This window comes from Mus pahari, chromosome 5 (genome assembly GCF_900095145.1).
Source record: "Mus pahari chromosome 5, PAHARI_EIJ_v1.1, whole genome shotgun sequence".
NCBI classification, from domain to species: Eukaryota; Metazoa; Chordata; class Mammalia; order Rodentia; family Muridae; genus Mus; species Mus pahari.
The window spans coordinates 17,244,220-17,256,634 of NC_034594.1; the positions used below are offsets into that span (position 1 = coordinate 17,244,220).

At 47.6% G+C, this 12,415-nt stretch overlaps 1 protein-coding gene across 2 annotated transcripts in view; it reads right to left on the bottom strand.

Moving 5' to 3' along the window:
- The window catches only part of Fam178b (family with sequence similarity 178 member B), a 126,738-nt gene that overhangs the window by 48,556 nt on the left and 65,767 nt on the right, over nt 1-12,415 (bottom strand). The gene's annotated exons all lie outside the window — the stretch shown is intronic.

Below are 12,415 nucleotides of genomic sequence, written 5' to 3' on the forward strand. Positions count from 1 at the left end.
GGAGGCAGAGGCAGGCGGATTTCTGAGTTCGAGGCCAGCCTGGTGTACAGAGTGAGTTCCAGGACAGCCAGGGCTACACAGAGAAACCCTGTCTCAAGGAAAAAAAAAAANAAAGAAAGAAAGAAAGAAAGAAAGAAAACGATAATAAAAATAGAAATACCACTGGGGAAGGGCCACATTGGCACAGGTCATGCCTGTGCTTCCAAGGCCTAAAAGCAGACAGCATGAAAGTGAGTGAATGAATAAATGAATGAATGAACGAATGAACAAATGAACAAGTGAACAAAAAGAGGCACTCCAAACAGTGTGACTAAGCGCTTCACAGCTAAGAAGGTAGCCCTAAACAGCCTCAAGATGAGCAGGCTGGGTGCAAAGACACGGGTGCTCTCATTTAATCCCAGCACTCCGGAGGCAGAGGCAGGCGGATTTCTGAGTTCGAGGCCAGCCTGGTCTACAAAGTGAGTTCCAGGACAGCCAGGGCTACACAGAGAAACTCTGTCTTGAAAAACAAAAACAAACAAAAAGAAAAAAACAAAAACAAACAAAACAAAACAAAAAAACCCATGGGTGTTCTCAGATGTTGAGTCAAGACCTTGGGGGCTGGGCTATGACTTCTGAGTTGTGCAGGGAGAGCGAGTGTCCCACCCTCAGGTGGAGAGTAACCTGTGGGGGCCTCAGCTTCTGCTTTGGGAAAGCAGGTCCAGGAGGGACAGGAGCCAGGGAGATGAGCAAAGGCCTGGGTCTTCCTACAAAAATCCAAGGCAGGTGAGAGGTACACCTCCCAGCCCTTGTGCTCCTGTACCTGCAGTCCAGGCCCTGGTGCTGCGGGAGGGAGAGGCAGGAGGATCACTGAGATTTCCAACCCAACCTGATCTACAAATAAGTCCCTATCTTTAAAGAACAAAGACCAGAGGGCAGGCAAGATGGCTCCCGATAAGCTAGTCAGGTGCTTGCATCTAAACCTGACAGTCTGAGGTCCATCCCCAGGTCCATTCAGTGGATGCACAGAGCCAACTGACCGTGTTCTAACCTCCATATCAAAGCCATGACGCAAACATGCCCACACAAATACATACACATTCACACAAATAAAGAAAAATGTAATGATGAGATAAACTAAAACCTCAAACTGAAATGGAACTGAACGTGCCCAGGGCTGGTGAGGTAAGGTGAGGCTACAGGCAGTGCTGGGGGAGGCGCCCACCTGGAAAAGGGACAACCATGACAAAAGCAGGTTAGCAAGACAAGGCACAGAAAAGGGGAAATGGCAGGCCATAGAAAACAGGAGTCTCCTTCTGCAAGAACCACGCAAGGCTCTGTCACCTAAACTCATGGAGAGAGGTTTTCTGCAGGCCGCATGGTCTGCCATGCAGACAGCACCTGGCCAGGCACAGGGTCTCTGAAAGCTGGTTAAGGCCATTTTCTTTTCAGCAAGCACAGGGTGTCTCTCTACTAAGAAACGTATATGGGTCGGGGACTAACCCAAATAAGTAATTAGATTCTTAGAGGAGGAAAAACTGTGTTTTCCCCCTATCTTGGCAACCTAACGCGTCAGAGCAGTAATGACAGCCATCAGCCTCCTCACAAATGAGCTGAGAAGAATAAACGTTCCAAAACAATACGTGTCGCTCTGCCAGGGCTCTGCTTACCTGGGCCTCCGGGGGCCTGTGCACGTACACGCACAGACACGTGGGCACGTGGGCGGGAGCATGAACTTTCCAGAGAGGGGAAGAGAATGGACCTAGGGCGAGGCCGGGCTCGGGCTGGAGCTTCCTGCCAGGGCCTGGAGGGGATGTGTCCTGCCCCACCTCAGCCCCCACAGGTGCTCAGGGCTCTAAATCCCCTCTGAGGGCAGGAGTGTTGAGCTCTGACATTGTACCCCACCCTCTTTCTCCTACCCAGTTATAATGCCCCAGCATAGTGCGACCAAGCCTGATGTGACAGCGCAATTTCAAAGGTAGGGGGCCCAAATGTCTGGATAAATCAGTCCCCATCAACAGCCTGGGAAGTGGTTCTTGGATGACAGGAAAATACCACCCAGAGGCCATAATTAAGGCTTCCTAAGTAGGCCATGCGCTCAGCTTTTCCTCAGCTCTGTGTCCCAAACGAGCTGCCAGGCTCTTTCCCTATCTCAGTTTCTCCACACCCAAGGCAGTCATTTTAGGTGACTCCCAGAGCAGCCCAGGGGCATGGGGGCTTTTCAAACGCCAGCGTGGGCAGCTGGGCTCTGCTGGGGGCTGGGCTGGAGGCGGCCTTTAGCGGTTCTCCTGGGATGGAATGGATGCTTTAAAAGGGAAAAAAACAACAGTATCTGGACTAAAAAGTGACTTTTCCATCTGTGTCACGGAAGAAGCTGTTTTTCAGGGCTGTGCTCCCAGCACGGTGACACGGATGAGAACACCACACGCCTTCTAAGTGTTCCTGCAGCCACTTGGCCAGCCCTAGCAGCGCTGAGCCTGGCCCTCCCTTCCCTCACTGGGCCCCAGCACCCCTATGCCAACGGTGAAGCAGGCTCCGCTCTTGTCCATATCGGCTCAGCTCAGGCGTCTGCTGAGCAGCACCATCAGCCTGGGTCCTAACTCTCTGAGGTCTCACACACCTCAGGAGGAGCAGAGGCCCCAGGAAGGGGAGGAAAGTGACTCTCAGGAAAAAGGAAGCTTTCATCCTTACATCTGCAGGCTGTAGGGTTCACAGAACTCACAGGAGGCTGGGAACTGACTTACTTCCCACCCCAGCTTGCATTATGTCACTTCCCTCGGCTCTTTGGTGCTTACACTTAAACTGGCTTCAGAATCACTTGCTTTTAGTCAGTCAGCTTCAGCTTCAGCCCCTGAGAATGCTTCTTCACTCAGCAACTGTTAACTCAACACGGAGCTGTGCTGTTGTGAATGTTCTGTGAATAAGAATCCTGATTCTGGATGCAGCAGTTCCGTGGGAGGGCACAGTGCACAAGTGGAAGATGAACCCGGGGTGGGGGTAGAGACGCCAGTTGGCCAGGTGGTATGTAGGTAGGAAAGGGTGGTCAGAGTGAGGTGGACCATACCCTGAGGAGTAATAGTGACAGAATATGCTCACAGAGACCGAACCCATGGTGGATCTCAGAAGCAAAGGAACGGATGCTTGGCTTTAAGGTGGGGACAAAGGCACAGACAGAGGCAGAATGGTATCCACAAAGGAATGGCAAAGGGAAGTTGCTGGACTAGAGAGGCGACCCTGTCATCAAAGGGACCTATGTACTTAATGAAAAAGGAAGTTCTTCCATCAAATCAGGCCTTTAATTTGTTTTCTTTTTGTATTCCTGGAGATGGAACCCAGGCCCTTGCGTTCCTATTTTAACCCATGTCCATCCCATCCCTCTGAGCACAGCATAAGCACAGGCAGGGCCGCTCTCCTCTGTGAATCCCGCTCGCTCATCTCCATATTTCTCCCTGGTTGTTAGGTTTCAACTCCTTTTGAAATCTTCTCTTCTCTGCTTTCCCTTTCCCTCTGAGATAGGGTCTCACTATGAGTCCTAGGCTGGCCTTGAACTCTCGGCGATCCTGCCTGCAGCCTCTGAGGCACAGGGAATGCAGGTGTAAGCCATCATGCCCTAGTCTTTGGGAACTTGCAGTCTGGTCTCTGTCCTTGCTCCAGCTTCAAGCCTGCTTTTTTTTTTTTTTTTTTTTTTTTTTTTAAAGATTTATTTATTTACTATATGTAAGTACACTATAGCTGTCTTCAGACACTCCAGAAGAGGGAGTCAGATCTCATTACGGATGGTTGTGAGCCACCATGTGGTTGCTGGGATTTGAACTTAGGACCTTTGGAAGAGCAGTCGGGTACTCTTACCTGCTGAGCCATCTCACCAGCCCCCAAGCCTGCTTTTGTCTTCGCTCTTCTCCCAGTCATCCTGAGCGGAGGCCCACCCTTTGCTGTTACTCACAAACCTCCTGGCTTGTGACCCCTCCTGAATGTGCTTCTGGCATCTCTGTGGGCCTCAGGCCTGCTTACTCATTGCTCTGTGCACAGAATACATGATGCCGTCCCCAGGCCACCTCTTCTTTCCTCTGCCCTCTGTAACATACACCACTGCCTGGTGACACCAAACACCAGGGTATTCAAGGCCCCTACTATTCAGACTGTATTGTGCCAGAACACAGAAGCACACATACTGCTAGACAAAAACAGACAAAAGCAGAACAAAAGCTCACCTATGCTTACAGAAGCTTCAAGTCTAGGTTTCTACACTGAAAAGGGTCTGGGCTGTGCAGACCACATCTGGTCCTGAGACCTGACTGTACCTGTCAGTGGGTCTGCACTGCCCATGGGTTTCTCAAGCTCAAGGTCACCTTATGGTCTAAGAAGACAACTGTAGACCCAGCTATCACATCTCGGTTCCAGGCATTTTCCTCTTTCTTTTTAAACCATATATTCATTTTGGAAAATACGACATTTTCTTACACGTATTCCATGAACTCGCATGTGTATGTGCACAACCACACATACACACAGATGCCTGAGGTCCATATGTGAGAGAAAACATGTTTGTCTGAGTCTGGCTTGATGCATTTAACATGATCTTCAGTTCTACCCATATTCTTCAAAATGATATAAAATTCCCTTCTTACTACAGCCTTGACAGGCCTGGAACTTGCTCTGTAGACCAGGCTGGTCTTCAGCTCACAGAGACCTGCCTGCCTCTGCCTCCCCAGTGCTGGAACCAGAGACATGTGCCACCCTGGATATTGTGCTGTCAGCCATTCTTGGGGGTGAGATGAGACAGACCACTCACAGTTTTGATTTGCATATCTCTAATGGCTGAGGTCATTGCAGCTTTTCTGAGGGACGTCTGTCCAGTTCAGACAGTTTCTCCTTTCTTTGCCATCTGTTCCAGTTTCCCTCTCTTCTCTCTTTTGTGAGAAAACACTGTGACTGAAAACAACTTAGAAGGAAAAAGGATATATTTGGCTGACACTTCCAGATCACAGTCTGTCACTGAGGGAAGTTGGGGCAGGAACTCAAGTAAGAAAGCAGAAACCACAGAGGAGGCTGCCTGGTGGCTTACTTGCTCAGACTTAATGCTCAGTTAGCTTTCTGAAAAAGCCCAGGACCATCTGCCCAGGAAATTGTGTTGCCCCCAGTAGGTTGGAGCTGGGGTTATGTCACATCACTAAAACACCATCTCCCACAGACATGCCCACAGGTCGCTCTGCTGTGGGCAATCCCTTGATTGAGAATCCCTTTAGGTGACTGTAGGTTATGTCAACTTGACAGTTAAAGCCAAGTAGGACATCATCTAAAGGTGTACTACTCGGAACAATGTGGGGATCTAAGTGTGACTCGGGTGACAATAACAGGTCCCACCCTTCTAACTTCACACACCAGTCTCAAAGTGATTCAGATTGAAAAAGACTTCCCGGCTGTTCTGGCATGCAGGCCTAAAGCAGGTCCTCATTCTGGGTTTCAGAACCCCACATTTTTGGACTACGCCTGCTCTCTAGAAGGAGACAAAATAGAACCATATCGTGGCAAGGGTCCAGAGTGAGAGGAGCCTTCATTCACTGCTTGAAAGACAGTGCAGCGCTTCCCACAAAGCTCAACACGCTGTTACAAGGAGACTCGGCAATGCTGTTCATTGGGAGCTAGCCAGCTGAGCTGAAAACAGGGCCTGTGAGAAGCTGCATGTGTTTTCAGCAGGCTTATCCATACTTGATAAAAACTGGAAACCAGGCTGGGCTCATGCCTTTAATCCCAGGCACTTGGGAGGCAGAGGCAGGTGAGTCTCTGAGTTGGAGGCAGGCCTGGTCTACAGAGTGAGTTCTAGGACAGCCAGGGCTGTTATGCCACAGAGAAAGGAAACCCTGTGTCAGAAAGACAAAAAAAAAAAAAAAAAAAAAAAAAGAAGAGACAGCCTTTATGAATAAGGTGTAAACAAGGAAGACCCACAGCATCTAAAAACTCCCAAGTAGTATTAATATGTAGCCAAGTATGAGTCCCACTAAGCAAACGAAAGCTTGCTGTCATTACAGAACAGTGTGTGTGGCTGATGACAAGGGGTGAGGTGGCCAGGAGCTCCTGCACACCAATTCTCCTTGAATACCCATAGCTCCTGTCCCGTGGTCCAGGAAAAAGGGGTCTAGTCGCTGTAGTTCCATGCCAGGCACAGAAGACAGCAGCACTATTGCTAGCTCAGCAGCAGAGGAGAATGGCTTTTCCAGACACTGGCTCTTGGGAAGCTGCTAGTTCCCACTGATTGAGATTTCAAAATCCATCGGTTTGGAGAGATGGCTCATTGGTTAACAGCACTTATTACTGCTCTTCTAGAAGATCCAAGATCGGTTTCCAACACCCATGTCGGGTGGTTCACCATCACCTGTAACTTCAGTTCTTAGGGATCTGACGCCCTCTTCTGTCATCCACAAACATCTGCACTTACATGCTCACATGCAGACACAAACACAAGTTTTGTTATTTAAAATGACACAAACAAGTCTTTAAAAAGAGGATTGACGAGCTGGGCGTGGTGGCACACGCCTTTAATCCCAGCACTTGGGAGGGAGAGGCAGTTGGATTTCTGAGTTTGAGGCCAGCCTGGTCTACAAAGTGAGTTCCAGGACAGCCAGGGCTACACAGAGAAACCCTTCTGGGGGGTAGGAAGATGATTTGCCATGATAAAGTTGGATTTATTCCAGAGATGCAGGGATTGACTCCACACATGCAAATCAACAAATGGACTTGCATAAATGGACTAAAGGACAGAATTACATGATTATCTCAACAGATGTAAAAAAGACTTTCAACAAAATTCAACTTTTTTTTTTTTTCTTTTCCTGAGACAGGGTCCCACTGTGTACCCCTGAATGACCTGAAACTTGCTATGTAGACCAGGCTGGCCTTAAACTATAAGAGATGCACCTCCCTCTGCCTCCTGAATTAAAGGCATGTGCTATGACACCTGGCCCTTTTCATATGAAATGTGCTGAAGAAACAGGGAATAGGAGGGCACATCTGAGCATAGTCAAGGCTACCCATGGCAACAGAGGCAACACTGTGTACCAGACAGGGGAAATGTCAAGGATTTCCACTGAAATCAGGAGCACGGTAGGGCTGCCCACTTCCTCCACACTCACGCAGGACAGTGCTGGAGTCTTCACTAGAGCAGTAAGAGAAGAGAGGCAGACAGAAGAAATATAAATAGGAAGGGAAGAAGTCAAAGTACCCTAATTTGCAGATGTGATTTTAAAAGAGACTCTATCCCCAGAGTGGTGGTACATGCCTTTAATTTCAGCACGTGGGAGGCAGATATATGATTCCCTGTGAATTTGGAGTAAACCTGGTATACATATTGAGTTCCAGGCCAGTCAGGGCTACACAGTGAGACCTTTATCTCAGAGAAAGAGAGAAATGGCAATGGTAAGGTAACCCTGGAGGCTCTACCAGAAAACTTCTAGAACGCTGAGCATCAATACTTTGAGTGAAGTGGCGGGCTGCAAACTGAACATAGAAATCATTGGCCAATCTAGAAACCAACAGGAAACAAGCTAAAAAAGAAACAGTGCCCTTCCCAATACAGGCCACAGCCCACCTCCAACCTTGGACTAACCTAACCAGCCGAGTGAGATCTCTTCAGGGAAGACCTTCACACACTTGAAAAGGAAACTAAGGAAGAGCTGGAAGACTAAATGGCTGTCCTGCCGAAAAAAAATCATGGGTCCAAAGCAATCACTATTCTTCACAGAAACAGAGAAACAAATGATGCTTATCAAACAACAAAAGATCCCAGATAGCCTTGGCAATCCCAGGCAACATTGCTGGAGGGATCACCGGAGCTGGTTTTGAGGTACAGTGTGGAGCCATAGTAGCAGAAACCCATGGTATCAGCATAAAAACAGATGTGTATGTCAGTGGAACAGAATAGAGGTCCACATAGAAACTCATTCAGATATAGCCTCCTGAGCTTCTGGAAAAAAAAAAAAAAAAGCTAAAAGTATTCATTTGTGCTGGGGGACACTGGATATTTACACATAGAAGAATGAATCTAGATTGTTCTCTCTCACTCTGCGCAGAAAACAACTCCAAGAGAATTGTAGACCTTAAGGTAAGGCCTCAAGCTCCGACACTGCTAAGGAAAAAGGCACAGCAGACACCTTCAGATCGCACTTCAGGAAAGACTTCCTGAGAGCTTGGTGCTCAGGAAGGCAGGCCACAACTGATGAATGAAATGTGTCATGAATTAAAAAGCATTTGCCCAGAAAAGGAAATCTGTCAATCAAGACAGGAGGAAGCCCACAGAACGGGTGAAAACCCCTGCCAGCTATACACCCCACAAAGGCTTCATCGCACGATTACAGAATTACAGTTAAAACAAAACAAAAACCAGCAAACAGATAACCCCATTAAAAACAGGGGCTATGCAGCTGCACACTGAACTCACAAAGGAAGAAATATAAATGGCTAATAAACATCTTAAAGAGTGTTCAACATCTTTAGCCATCAGCGGAACTCTGCCGTACGCTGAGGTCCCATGTCAGCCCAGTCAGAATGTCTATCATCTGCTGGGCTGTGGTGACTTTAATCCCAGCACTCGGGAGACAGGGGCAGGCAGCTCTATGGAGTGAATACCAGGGTAGCCAGGACTACACAGAGAAACCCAGGAGAGAGAGAGAGAGAGAGAGAGAGAGAGAGAGAGAGAGAGAGAGAGAGAGAGGAGAACACTGGCGTCAGTCAAGCAGTGCAGGTGAGGCAGTGGGGGAGGGGCACTGACTCACTGTTGGTGGGAGCATTAATTGGTGCAGCACTCTGGAAATCAGCACAGAGGTTTCACTAAAAGCTAAAAGGAGAACTACCGTATGATCCGACTGTGCCACACTCCTGGACACACAGCCAAAGAAGCCATCTCCTACCTCAGAGACACACGCTCCCCCGTACTCAGTGCTGCTCTGTTCACCAGAACCAGGAAAAACAAAGCGCCTGTGTTAACTGGAGAATAGGCAGTGAAAATGAGGAACATATGCACAGCTCTAAGAATCATAGTATCTGCAGGAAAGCGGATAGAATTATAAAGTATTAAAAAACTAAATGACCCAGGCTCAGAAAGACAACACTGCATGCTCTTTCTTGTATGTGGATCTTAGCTTTGAACTGATTTTTCTGTGTTTATTTGAAGTGATTGCCTAGAGGCCAGGAGACTAGAAAGGGATCCTGAATGGGGGTGGCGAGTAGAATGAATAAAAATAGAAGTGTGGAACACCACGCTGGTGTGGAAAGGCTCGGGTGGGGATGGATAGGCAGGCGGGGAGAAAGAGGAGGAGGAGGAGGAGGAGGAGGAGGACTAAGGCAGGGGAGACAAAGGAGGAGGACTAAGGCGGGGAAGACAGGAGGACGACTAAGGCAGGGGAGACAGAGGAGGAAGACTAAGGTAGGGGAGACAGAGGAGGAGGACTAAGACAAGGGGAGACAGAGGAGGAGGACTAAGGCAGGGGAGACAGAGGAGGAGGACTAAGGCAGGGGTGGCAAAGGAGAAGGACTAAGGTAAGGGGAAGACAAAGGAGGAGAACTAATCAAAACTAAGGAAAAAAGCCACAAAAAACTACTTCTTTCCAAGGTGGTTTTAAAACATGATGATGATGATGACGGTGATGATGCCACCACGGTTCTCCTCAGGCTGGAATTTGTGTCTGAGAAAATGCTTGCCTAACTTCACAAAGCCCTGGGTAGGAACTCCAGCAGCACACTAACTGGGTGTGGTCAACACGGGGTGGGGGGTGGGGGGTGAAAGCAGAAATATCAGCAGTACCACATCATTCCTGGCTATGTAAGGAGCTCAGGGCCAGCCAGGTGCACGTGAGACCCTGTCTCAAAGAAAGAAAAAGAAGACAAACATAGAAGCACCCAACAATAAGTCATAGAAATAATTTGGGTAAAAAGTCTTAAGTTCAAGAGAAACCCTGTATCATAGCCTGGTCACTCTGTCCCTCTAAGAGGTTGGTCCCTCAGAATCCAGAGTTTCTCTGCCCCAGAAACACACCAGAGTCCCCTGGGAACTTTAATCAGGCCTGCTGTGAGGGAGGTGCTGAGCACGTTACAGGCCTTCACTCAGCGTTGGCAGCCCAGGATGCAACAGAGCCTGAGGTCCCTGCAGGAAAGCGAATGGGATGCAGAACAAGGCAGGTGTGGGAGCTTCAAAAGGCAGGGAGCTGAGGGAGGTGACAGCCAAGCCCGAGCAAAGCTTCAGTGACTGACTGTCCTCACAGTCCAGCCGGGCCCACAGCCCTGACCACGGAGCACGGAACAGCTCATCCAGACCTTGGCCAACAGCCCCCCTCCACAGTTAGTGAACCCTAAACAATCTGAAGAGTAGTCAGGAAGTCTGGTGATGTATGGGTTCTGCTCATTCACCAGATAACTGCCTAAGGCCTGTGATGTGCCAGGCTGCCATGGCTGCCAGGAACCCCACAGGAGGTTAGAACTGAGAACAACACAAAGATGAGATTCCTGTGGCTGTGTTGAGGACTTGGCAGGTAAGGTGTTTACTGCAGTGCCTGATGATGCAAGTTTAATCCTCTGAACCCACATGGAGAAAGGAGGGAACAGACACCCACAAGTTGTTATTTGACACCCACATGTGTTTTATGGCATGCACACACACAGACACATCACAAAGTAAGTAACTTTTTAGTTGTTGTTGAGATGGCGGGTCTCACAATGTAGCCCAGGCTGGCCTGGACCTCCTTGTTTAGACCAGGATGGTTTCAAAGCCACAGAAATCTACCTGCCTTTGCTTCTTAAGTATGGGCCTAAAGTATCTGCCACCGCAGCTTGCAGAAATAAATGTGAGTTTGGTCACCAGCAACACATGACAGCTATGGCTGAACACACTTGTAATTCCAGCACTTGGGAGGCAGAGATAGGAGGACCGGAAATTAAGTTATCCTTGTTAACATACTGAATTTGAGGCCAAACTGGACTATGTGAAACCCTGTCTCAAAAAAGAAAGCAGGCAGTGTAGGAGGAGATCCTGGAGGGGCTGGGGAGATAAATGTGATCAAAATATAAAATTCTCAAGGAAATAAGAAAAAGTAAGCCAGGCAGTGTGGTGCACACCTTTAATTCCAGCCCCTGTGAGGCAGAGGAAGGCAGATCTCTGTGAGTTTGAGGCCAGCCCGATCTACAGACTGAGTTCCAGGACATCCAGAGCTATAATAACAATAACAGTAATGTCTTAGTTAGGGTTTTACTGCTGTGAACAGACACCATGACCAGGGTAACTCTTGGAAGGACAACATTTAATTGGGGCTGGCTTACAGGTTCTGAGACTCAGTCCATTATCATCAAGGTGGGAGCATGGCAGCATCTAGGCAGGCGTGGTGCAGGAGGACCAGAGAGTTCTACATCTTCATCTGAAGGCAGCTAGCAGAATATTGACTTCCAGGCAGTTAGCATGAGGGTCTTAAAGCTCATTCCCACAGTGACACACCTACTCCAACAAGGCTACATCTTCTACTAGTGTGATTCCCTGGGCCGAGCATATACAAACATCACAAATAGTAATAGTAATAATGTTATTATCATATCAAATTTTTTATTTACAAAGTCCAGTCTTCTTGCTTTAACTTAGTCTCTGCTACTCTGGTAAAACACTGACCAAGCCTGACTTCGGGAAGAAAAAGGTTTACGGCCTACACATCCTTATCATAGTCCATCACTGAGGAATGTCAAGGCAGGAATCTGTAGGCAAGAATTGAAGTAGAGACTGTGGAGAATGCTGCTTACTTAAAAGGCTTGCTCAGCCACTTTCCTTATATAACCCAGGAACACTGGTATGACCTATGGTGGGTTGTACCCAGCACATTAGTCAATAATCTAGAAAACGCTCCACAGACTTTCTTTCAGGGGCAATTCTTCAACTGACTTTCTATCTTCCTAGATTGTATTAAGTTGACAAAACTAAAAAAACAAAACCAAAAAACAAAAAACAAAAAAACCAAAAAGACAAACAAAAAACAAAACCAAACAAAAAAACCAAAAAAACTAACCAACAAAATTGACCCCTAGTTAGGTTGACACACAAATATATTAAACTATAATCTTTCCTATCTTGTTTTGTTCAAGATCACAATATAAAATACAGTTCTACTTTTAAAAGTTTCATTATCTTTAAGAACGTCCGTTTGTAAGGGGTTATGGAGGCAGTGAAGAGGCTGAAAGTACTTGCTGCTCTTGCAGGTCCAATTCCCACCACTTACGCGGTGCCTCATAACCATCAGTAATTCCTGTTCCAGGGAATCCAAGACTCTCTCTTGACCTCTGTAGGTACCAGGCATGAATGCAGAGAAAAACACTCATACATATAAAAATAAATAAATCTAAAAAATTAAATTAAAAATTGAAAGTCCAGTGCCTCTCTAAAATATTCATATTCAATCTCTCTCTCTCT